Raw genomic sequence first — 10,158 nt, 5'->3', positions numbered from 1 at the left:
AATGGCAGTGCAAAAGGGATGACAGGCATTTCCCTGCTTCCCGAAACGGTGCTGTGCAGCAGAAGACCTGACTGCTCTCCCGTGAGCTGTTCTCTTGGGTTTTATCCCCAGATTTGCCCTCACAGAGATGGCATTGATCTCTGCCAGGTGGGCTGGGGGGGAGCTGGCGGTGTTCCTGGAGGGTGAATGGCTTTAAACTGAGAGAGGGGAGGTGCGGGTTGGATGTGAGGGGGAAATGGTTCACTCAGAAGGCGGTGAGGTGCTGGAGCAGTGGGTGCCCCATCCCTGGAGGTGCCTGAGGTCATGGATGGACCCTGGGCAGCCTGAGCTGCGGGAGGCAATGAGCCCATAGCAGGGTTGAGGCTGAGGGGCTGTGAGGTCCCTTCCAACTCAGCCATTCTGTGGTTCTACAAATAGATGGGAAGCTTTAGGAGGGACCGGAAGGAGAGAGGAGTTGCTGTTAGGGCAGGGATGAGCTGTGGCTGTGGTTTGGTCTCTGTGGGACACGTGGCGTCTCTGGTGATGCTGCAGTGCCACCCGTTGGGGCTGGGACCTGTGCTCTGGGTGGCACCAGCGTTGTCCCCAGCATCTCATCCCCATTTTGTTGTGCTCCCATTTGCTGCTGGTGTGGCACCGAAGGGCTGCATGGAGTTGGAGATCCACAGTGTGCTGAGAAGAGGGAAAAGAGGATGAGCTGCATCCTTCCCACAGAGCGCAGGTGGGTGGAGGAAGGACTTCTGAGCTACTCTCCCATAAGCAGCATTATTGGAGCACCACTGCTGTCCTCTCCATCCCCTCCATAAACGGGAATTAAAAGTACAGCTCATAAAACCCTTTTTTCCAGAAGGAGGGAAGAAAAGAGAGGGAAAAAAAAAGCCTTGAAAATGCTAAAGGACATAAAGGGCGTTCATGAAAGGGTTGGATGGTGGTTATTGCAGCAGGGGGAAAAACAACATTATTTCACTGTGCAGATAAAAGGAAGGGGAAAAGCAGCATATTTATAGCTAGGGAGCCTGGATTCCTTGTTAAGCCGCTATTATCAAATTAATGTCAAAATGCATCAAACAGGCATGAGTGTTCTGGGCCCCTTATGCAAAGTGCTTGCAAATTGGTTACAAATACATTTGTTTACAGGGTACGAGGCAGGAGCGAGCTAATTAGTCATTGTTAGTCGGGTTGTTTTTGTCTTTTTTTTTTTTTAATTTGATTTTTTTTTGCAATTACAGACAGGCTGTTTTGAAGTACAAACAGAGCCCCTTTAAAAACACATCGAGTGCATCCCCAACCCGGGAGGGGATTCCAGCCCTCCCCACCCTTGGCTGTGCAGGACCTGCCCCGCTGGTTCCTTGCTGGCTGAGCTCTGCCCTTCTCCAGATTTGCTCCCCATGCAATATTTGCCTTCCCCCATGCCCAATGGAGGTTGTATTCCTCTGCCTTTACCGGAACTCCTCCAATTTAAAATCAACTCTCTCATCCCATCCATCAGTGGCCCTCAGGTAGTCCCAGAGCCTCCGATGCTGGGTCCCTATGAGGCTGCTCCCTGTGCAGGCAGCCATGTGCCAGGCTCTGCTCCTCGCTGTGTCCTTACCCTGCACTGCTGATGGACTCCTCCTCTTGTGCCACGACGAGCAGTGAGCCCAGGACAGCCCTTCTCTGCTCAAGGAATTCAAAATACACCGAGGAAGTCCAGTGTGAGCTGAGGTGTGGGTCGATGCCTTTGTATATGTCTGCCTTCTGTATTCTACTTCTGAATGGGTCACCATGGGATCACCACGGCAGCCCCAGGTTGGGGGATGGAGCTGCACTGATTTATGCCATGTTGTGGCACTGCAGCCCCATGTGCCATCCTCTGAGGGGCTGAGGGCTGCAACCCGAACCACTGGGGATGCAGTGCCACGATGGGCTCCTCCTGGACAGTCCTCCTGTGGGCACTTCTGGGCAGCAGTGATGGGGTCGGTCCCTGATGTGGGGCTCCACCAAAGGCACTGCTATCAGCTCCCCGTGGTCGGGGTGAGCTGGCTGCAGCCCGGGGCCGTTGTCATTCCCCTCATGTAGCAGGAAGGATTTCTGCGAGTGCCATAAACCATCACGTGGGCAGAGCCTGGGTGAGCTCTAATTGCTTCTATTTGCATAATGAGGCGCAGCACAGCATCCTGCTGGTATCGGAAAGGGGAAAATCAAAATCAGCTCCAGATAAACAGCCTGCCCCCATCCCTACCCGCTCCTCATCGCATCCTTTCCCCCTTACGGATGGGTGCGGGGTTTCTCCAGCTCCGGGGTCTCTGCTGCCACCCAGGAGCACCGTGCCACCCCCTGCCCTCTCCGAGGGGGCTGTGACCGCAGCCGTCCCCATCCCATCGCCCATCTGTCCCTGCAGCACCGCTCCCAGCGGAGCCCCGTGCAGGCAACGGGTCCCGGTTTGGTTTTGTCACCACGTACGGACAGCGACGTCCTCGCGGCAGTGGTGGCACCCAGTGCAGCCATCAGCTCCTGGAGTCCGCCGTTTACAACAGGACGAAGGGAAGCGCTGCCACGCGAGTCCGTGCGGCGCCGCAGGGTCAGTGCAGTGCGGGTTCCGCGGGACTTCCCCAGTGAGAGCCCAGCAGATGTCACTACAGCCTGTGTGATGGGGACGGGAGAGGGGACAGTCCCATCTGGGGGTCGCAGCCTGTGCGGTACGCACTGCGCTGCTCCGGAGCCGTTCTCCTCGGCAGAGTGCCCAAAGGCAGCAGGAAGGGCACCTGGAGGAGGGGGTGATGTCCCCTGACGGCAGTGTCAGCAGCCCGTGTCCCCAGGCCCCCAAGGGACGAGGAGCATCCTTACCCCATCCATCCCAGCGGACGGATCCGGGCACTCCCGGGCGCTGGCACTGATGCTGGGAGCGCTGCTGGGACCTTCCTTGGGTCCCTGCCCCGGCAGCACGCCGAAACGCGCCTCACCATCCATCCCTCCTCCTCTTCCTCCTCCTCCCCTGATTCCTCCGAGCACTCCGCTGCCCTTTGGGGGAGAAGTGCTGACTCCAGACGTTTCCCTAATGAGAACCTTCTGCAAACAGCTCTGCTTTATTTTCCTACGGAAAGCAAACCAAAGGGCCGTGCTGGTGATGCTAAATCCCCCGCAGCCGGCGCTGGGATGCGGGCAGAGCCCCCAGCTGCCTTCTGCAGAGCGGTGCTGGTGCAGCACGATGTGCCCAACGGGGTGGGTTTGGGCTCTCCACTTTCCTAGCCCAGGCTCACTGCCATCGTGTTCGAGAGCCCATCTGATCCGTTGTTGCCCATCCCTGGGTCTGTCCATTGCTCCTACAGGTCAGATCCACGGAGCGCTGCGGGTGGGCGCTGAAAGATGGCACAGTGTTTGTTTGAATGCACACCGTGATACCTCTGAGCCAGTTTGTGGGATTAACTGGAGTGGATGGCATTTAATAAACAGCCTCATCCCTCCCCCCACCCCGCTGTCATCTCAGAAGGGTTAAAAAGAAACCACATGTGGGTGCGGGGGGGAAATAAAATGGAGATGGGGCGGTGAGTGCTGTGGTGTTTTCTGCCCATCCTAAAGGATGCAATGAACGTGACCCCAGCCAGGGGTGGTCGATGGGGTCAGGGGGTCCTGCGGTGCCCCTCCAGAGGAAGGGATGGTATCCCACACCCACAGCTCCCGCTTTGCTCCCAGTGCCATGCGTGGGGTGCTGCGAGCCGCCGCTCGGCGGGGCTGAGCCTCCGTCACAACGTCACTCCTCAGCCTTTCCTCATTTCTTCAGGATTTCAGGCAGCTTCCAAATTCCCGCGCAGCCAAATCCTCCCTGGGGCTGCCAGGAGCCCCGGCCAGCAGTGGGGACGTGCAGTTTCTGTACCCACAGGACAGCCAGGATTGCTGGTGTTCCGCGGGTGATGAGGATGGGATGGAGCCCCACTGCTCCCCGTCCTGACACGGCCCCATCACAGCAGCGCGTCCTGGAGGATCCCTTTGCCGGCACCTGGCCTTGATCCCAAAACTCGAGGTGATCTCCCAGCTCTTCACCCCTCTGCTTCAGGGTCCCACCCCAAATTCCCCACACTTCACCCTCCCGCTGTCTCTACAACCTCGCCGTGTTCCCAAATGTGGAATTGTGTTGGTTCATCTGCTCTCGTGCAGGATTTATTGTCCCCAGGACTTCCTGTGCTTGCTTTCAACATGCACTATTTCTTCTCGTGAGCGATAAATCAAAACTGTTTGTTTGTTTCCAGTGGCTTTTTTTTTTTTTAAACAGTTACGATTATTTTTTATTTTTTTTCCTCCTCGGGGCATTGCCAGTGCTCTGGGAAGCACCTCGGGGGCAGATGGAGGTGGGGAGGAGATGTGGAGAAACTCTGAGTCCACAGTGATGGCACACGTTGGGTGTCCATGAGAAATGCTCACAGGAATCGAGCTGGGAAAGGTGGGAAATCCTGCCCTGATGCTGTGGACTGAACACTGCTCCACGTCCAACACTGCTCCACCTCCAACACTGCTCCATGTCCAACACTGCTCCATGTCCAACACTGCTCCACCTCCAACACTGCTCCACGTCCAACACTACTCCATCTCCAGCCACCGCCAGGATGCAGCCCCATGGCCTGGAGACCCTTCATGTGTTGGGGTTCTCCACTGAAGCCTTGCAGACATGAACCCAATTTGGTTTTCCTGCCTCATCCTGGGCAGAACGGAGCCTCGCAGTGGGGTGCATGCACCGAGCACCTCCTCCACCCTTTGGGTTCCTATCAGAGACCCCAAAGCTGGGGACCCACCTCGAGCCAATCCCACCTGCAGGACGCAGCTCTCTGCTCCGTTCTGCTCTTTCCACCAGCGACTCATGGAAAATCATTTGTTTTGCAGCAGCTGCTGGGCATGCAGGGTGTTCCTCCTTACTCTCCTCTTCCTTTTTTTTTTTTTGTTGTTTTGGAGCACTTTGGCACAAAAACACCTGGGATGCCGACCTTCCCACAGCGCTTTCCTCACCTTGAAGGCTTTTTCTTTTTACCGCTCTGCTCTGGCTGTGCAAACCGCACCGGGATGCGGCCCGATGGTGCTCCCAGGGCCGAATTTTATTTGGAAGGGGATTATGATTTTCCAGCAGCTCTCACACAGCGGCAGAGGCACCCGCGGGGTTCCCACCACCCCTCTGCTGCTCCCTGGGCCAGCATCAGCACGCCTGCAACGCGTCCCCTGGGGATGCAACAGCCAACCGGATCCGCCGGGAGATGTTGGCGAAAACACCCCCGAAATGATGAATGGTGCTGAGCTGTGCTTTATGCTCTATATTTAACAGCATTGTCTTCTTTTCATTTATTTTATTTTTCTTGGAAATGGGTGTGGGGGAGCAGCACTCGCTTTTCCCGCGACTTTTCGCACTCCCGCAGAGCGCTGACCCCTCCGTGGCGCTCTGGAAAGCAAACTTCTTTTTTGGTTTCGTTTGGAAGCCGGGATGGAAAATGATTTCCAAACTCCCCAAATTAGAAACAGTGCTTTGTTTTGGTGGTGGGGGTTGGGAGGAGAGGGGGGGGGGGAGGGGAGGGAGGCGGAGTGTGTCATCCCACAGCAATGAGGAGAGCGCCGAGGGAGTGCGGCACTGGGATTGATTTCTGCAGCGCTGCCCCATAGCGCTGCCCCATAGCAGTACCCCGTAGTTCTACCCCACAGCTCTGTCCCATGGCTCTGCCCCGAGGGTTTGCACATTGAAGGTTTGGGTTTGAGCTGTCGATAAGTGATTGGAGCGAATGCTTTGTGGCGCTGGGGGCACGAGCAGGCGGCGGTTTCTTGTTGGGATTTTGTTTCGGTGAGTCCTCATAGCGACTTCACTGTGGGTTTTGTTCCTCACAAAAAAAAAAACATCGGGTCCTATGGGACCTGGGTTGGACTCATGCAAAAAGGAGCCAGTCCTGCCCGGGATGAGCTTGTCCCCATCCCTGCAGTTAGAGGTTCTATTGACAAATCACCATGGCAGAGGCTTCCCGGTGCTTTCTGCAGCTCCAAACGGGCCCTCAGCCTCAGGCTGTGGGGCTGCCAGGCCATTTCTGTGGGTGCAGCAGCGGGCATTGCCAGAAATCCCAGACAAACAGTGCGTTTTAAGAAATCACAGGGGGTGCTCCATGTGTTCACTAGCACTGGCTGCACAAGGTGCAGAAACCTTCACCCTCTGCGTCTTTTTCCCCGTGGGGCATCTCAGCTCGTGCACCTATAGGCACGGGTGGGTGGCCATGGGCTGGCTGCCCCCCCAGCTCAGGCTGCCCAGTGCCCACCGTGGCCTGGGGCACCACCAAGGATGGTGATCCCCACGTCCTGATGATGTTGGAGCCACATGGGCTGGGTTTGCTCCCTGCCAGCTGATGCTCAAAGAACAGAGTACAGTTACACCTCGGTCCCTCTGCCCTGGTTCTTCCTCTCTTCCACCTCTCCCCCTTCTTTCTTTCTTTCTTTCTTTATTTCTTTATTTATTTTTCCCAGGCCCAAGTTTTCCCCCCATCAAGGGAAAAGCTTCGCCTAATTAGCAAAACACGTCAAAGAAAAATGATTAATGTCCCAGGAGGAGATTTAGCCGCCTTTGTGCCCGGGTAGCCTGACTTCTGCTCCTAAAGGTTTTATTAAAAGATAAGGCAGCTCGTGACGGGCAAGCAAAGCAAAGCGTGCGCTCTGCCCGGAGCCGTGGGGTGGGAGGAGGGGGGATGCAGATCGGGGTCACTGGGGCTCGTGTTTCTGTGCCTCTGCGTGTGACCGTCACCGTGGTGTCGGGCCTTGGCAGGGGGAAAGGCGTAAGCTCTGGCTGAATGCCTCCTTTATTCTTCCAAGGCAGGTAACTCAATCCTGCTGGCCGGGCTTTGAGCGTTGCTGCGATTGAGGGTGTTTGCACGGGGTGATGCTGCGGGGGGAGAGCGGTTTGGGGAGGGGATGCTCAGGGTGGGTGCGTCAAATTGGGGTCAGATCCAGCAGCATGGTGGTGAGAGGACAGCCAGGTTCCCATTCCAGCCTTCTGCCACAAACCCCAGCACATCTATGCTAAAACCTTTGCGACGAGCTCTTGCAAAATTCTGTGCCTGCTGTAGGGCGGTTGTTGCAGACACCCGTGGACCAGAGATGGAGCATCGCTGCACCCCGGGATGTGTCCAACTCTCAGCAGAGCTCTAGGAGATCCAAGCGCAGCATTCTTTGTCATTATCATCACGTTAAACCACGAGAAACTCCCAAACCAGCAACTGGAGGCATCTGTGTGTCAGTGGGTGAGCGGTGAGCTGCGGTGCGGGACGCTCTGCGCTCAGAGGGGTTCTTCTCCAGCACCAGCCCTGGGCTCAGTCGGCTCTGCTCCACATAAACAAGGCTGTGTGTCGGCTGGAGGCGGCCTTGCAGGGCTGTGTGCCGCTGGGTGGGACCTCAGCACAGAAATATTTTCAAGATAAACAGAGGAAAATGAGTCCTGGAGGAGGACGGAGCTGCTGGCAGCGCTCCTCGCCGAGATATTTTGGGGCAGGAACTTGGCGCTCCGCGGGCTGGGGTGGAAAGATGGCTTTTGTAAATTCCTTCTTCTCCAAAGGGAACTTCGAGGGCTGAAAATAAACACAAAGGGCAACAGGCAGCGAAGCCCACTGGGGGAGAGTGGGGATGCCATGGGGCAGAATCACCACGGGGAGGGGACGCGAGGCAGGATGAGTGCCATGGGGACCCAGCACACTCTCCCTGCAGCATCACTGCATCCCAGGGGCCAAATGTCACTGATGGTGATTCAGATCCATTTCAGGGCAGTGCAGATCTACCACACCGGAACTCTACAATCTCCCCTCACACCTTCCACTGATGGTGGAGGTGGAGCATCACCCAGTACCAACCAGGACTGCCTGCTGGCAATGCCAAGCGCTGGCAGTGGCACCCTGGGGGATGTGGTCCCGTCTGCTGGGCTCCATGCTCGGGGTGCTGGGATGCCGGCGTCTCCCCCTCCTTCTCCTCCCCACCCTCAGCAAATTTAATTAAAAGTCATTCAGATTCCTTTGAAAGAAAATGTCATCCGTCGACACAATTACACTTTAACTAACCAAAGCTGTTACAGTTCCTATATATATTGGAATCAGGCTGTCGTTATTAGTTCTAAGTAAGTAATTTATTCCCATTATTGTGTTCAAATTACAGGATATTACCCCCTGGGGAAATAATCCTGTTATTTGAAATGTAAAAAAGAACTTGCATGGACAACAATAGGTTCCTAAATGAACCTCAGAGCAGTCCGAAACTGAGCACAGGATCGCTTCGCCTGGATAGAAAAAACACACAAAGTTGTGTTTAAAAGATGGTTTTCCTCCTCCCGCCCCAAGAGAGGGAAAAGGGGCTCCTCCTCTTCACCCGGAGCTGTGGGAACCTGGGGGGCAGAGGGGGGGTTGGGGATGTGGGTCCATGTGCTGTGCAGCCCAGTGCTGCTACGGCTCTGCGACACACGGAGCTCATCGACCGCTTCGGACCACCGAGAGGAAAAAGGGAGAGGGGAAAAAAAGAAAGAAAAAGAGGAGGAAGAGGGAGGGGAGGGAGGAAAATGAGCTACACTTGTAACCTGATTACAGCAGCCAGCTATGTGTGCGAAATCACAATGCGGCTCTATAATTAAATCTCCCTTTCCCCCCTCCTGCCGCGCTCTTTCCTCCAGCAGGCGCGGTACAAAAGCCGTCGTTAGGACACGGCATTCCAGCTCCGACCAGAGGGGAAGGTTTTGTCTATCGCTGCTGGGATCGTCTTGAAGGAAATCATAATTAGGAGCCGGGCGCTGCCGGCTGGAAGGCTTTGTTGGGCGCTGGGGCTCTGCTGGAGGAGCTGTGGGTGCCGTGGGGCTGTGCAGAGGGAGTGGGGGGGGAATGGCCCTGGGAGAGCCGTGGGGCGGCCAGGGGTCAGGGGGAGTTGCGTCGGGTATGGGGACCCTCCTGCAGCCCCTGGTGCCTGGGCGAGATGGTTTCTGCCCCAACAGGTGTTGTTTTAGCATCATTTTGGTACCCAGCGTGGGCTACTGCGGTGCTTTGGTGGGTGTCCGTGGGGATAAAGGAGCCAGAAGAACTCCTGGGTGTGGGAAATGCTCCTGCGGTGTGCTTTTCCCAAAGGTTTCGTGGCACTTGGCTTCTGGACCCAGCAGCCCTACAGCTGGCCATGTGGAGATGCCAAGGATGGGCTCAGCTCGGGGCAAGCAGCCCCTGCGGTCAGCCCTTGTCCATTAAGGACATTGGTTCACTGGGTGCTCCATCCCCACCTGTGACACCTGAGCTGGGTGTCAGCTGTAGGTTCAGCCCCAGCAGCCCATTTCCCCGTGGGCAGGTCCACGCTTGTTGCTTTGGGATATTTTTGGGGACGGGTTTCGTTTGCCATCTCTCTTTCCCTCGGGTCAGAAGAGGCATTTACGAGCTGGAAGAGTGCAACGTGGGGAGGCGGATGGTTTCACCGTGCTTTCAGATGGGGATGGCAAAGTTTGGGGTGCACACACAGCAGTGACAGCCACACAGGGACATCTGCAGGGGAAGGGACAGCCCGGAGCATCAGTGCCGTTGGTGCCCACATCTCTCCTTTTGGGGACACTGCTCTCGGTGTGGCACAAAGCCAGACCCCACGCTTATCCCCATCCCCTGCAGCTCTGCATTTCCAGCTCCCCAGGGCTCTGCCGGTTGCGGTGTGCAGCAGAGAGGAGAGGTGAATTTTAAGAAGGACAGAGCAAAGGCGACCAGCTCTGCGTTGAACTGCTCAACTTCCCGCGTGTCCCGCTGAGTCGATGCTTCAGGACCTTCAAACCTGAGCTGTTCGTATCTCCCCACCATTCCTTCCCCACTGGAGAAGCGGAGAGGCTGCAGATGTTTTCCATGTTCAGATATTTGGTGTGCACACAGAAGGAGCTGCACTCAGCTCGCTGTGCTGGTGCGAACTGCTGCTCACAGCTCTGCATTCCCCACTGCCTGGACACAGCCTGTGTTAGAGCCACATGGCAGGGTGTGGGTTTGGGGTATTTCCCACGCGTTTCTCTGTTAAACCATCACATCTGGCCCTCCAAAAGCTGTGGCTGCCTTCTCCTCGCCCCGCAGCCCAGTTCTGGTTAGGACTGGCGGGCACAAATCACAGCCCCGGGACTCACGTTCAGCTCAGAGCATCCCCGTGCCAGCATGTGTGTTTTTCTCATGATTTTGCACTTAA

This window comes from Meleagris gallopavo, chromosome 16, assembly GCF_000146605.3.
Source record: "Meleagris gallopavo isolate NT-WF06-2002-E0010 breed Aviagen turkey brand Nicholas breeding stock chromosome 16, Turkey_5.1, whole genome shotgun sequence".
In the NCBI taxonomy this organism is placed as follows: domain Eukaryota; kingdom Metazoa; phylum Chordata; class Aves; order Galliformes; family Phasianidae; genus Meleagris; species Meleagris gallopavo.
This window is presented reverse-complemented; position numbering follows the sequence as displayed.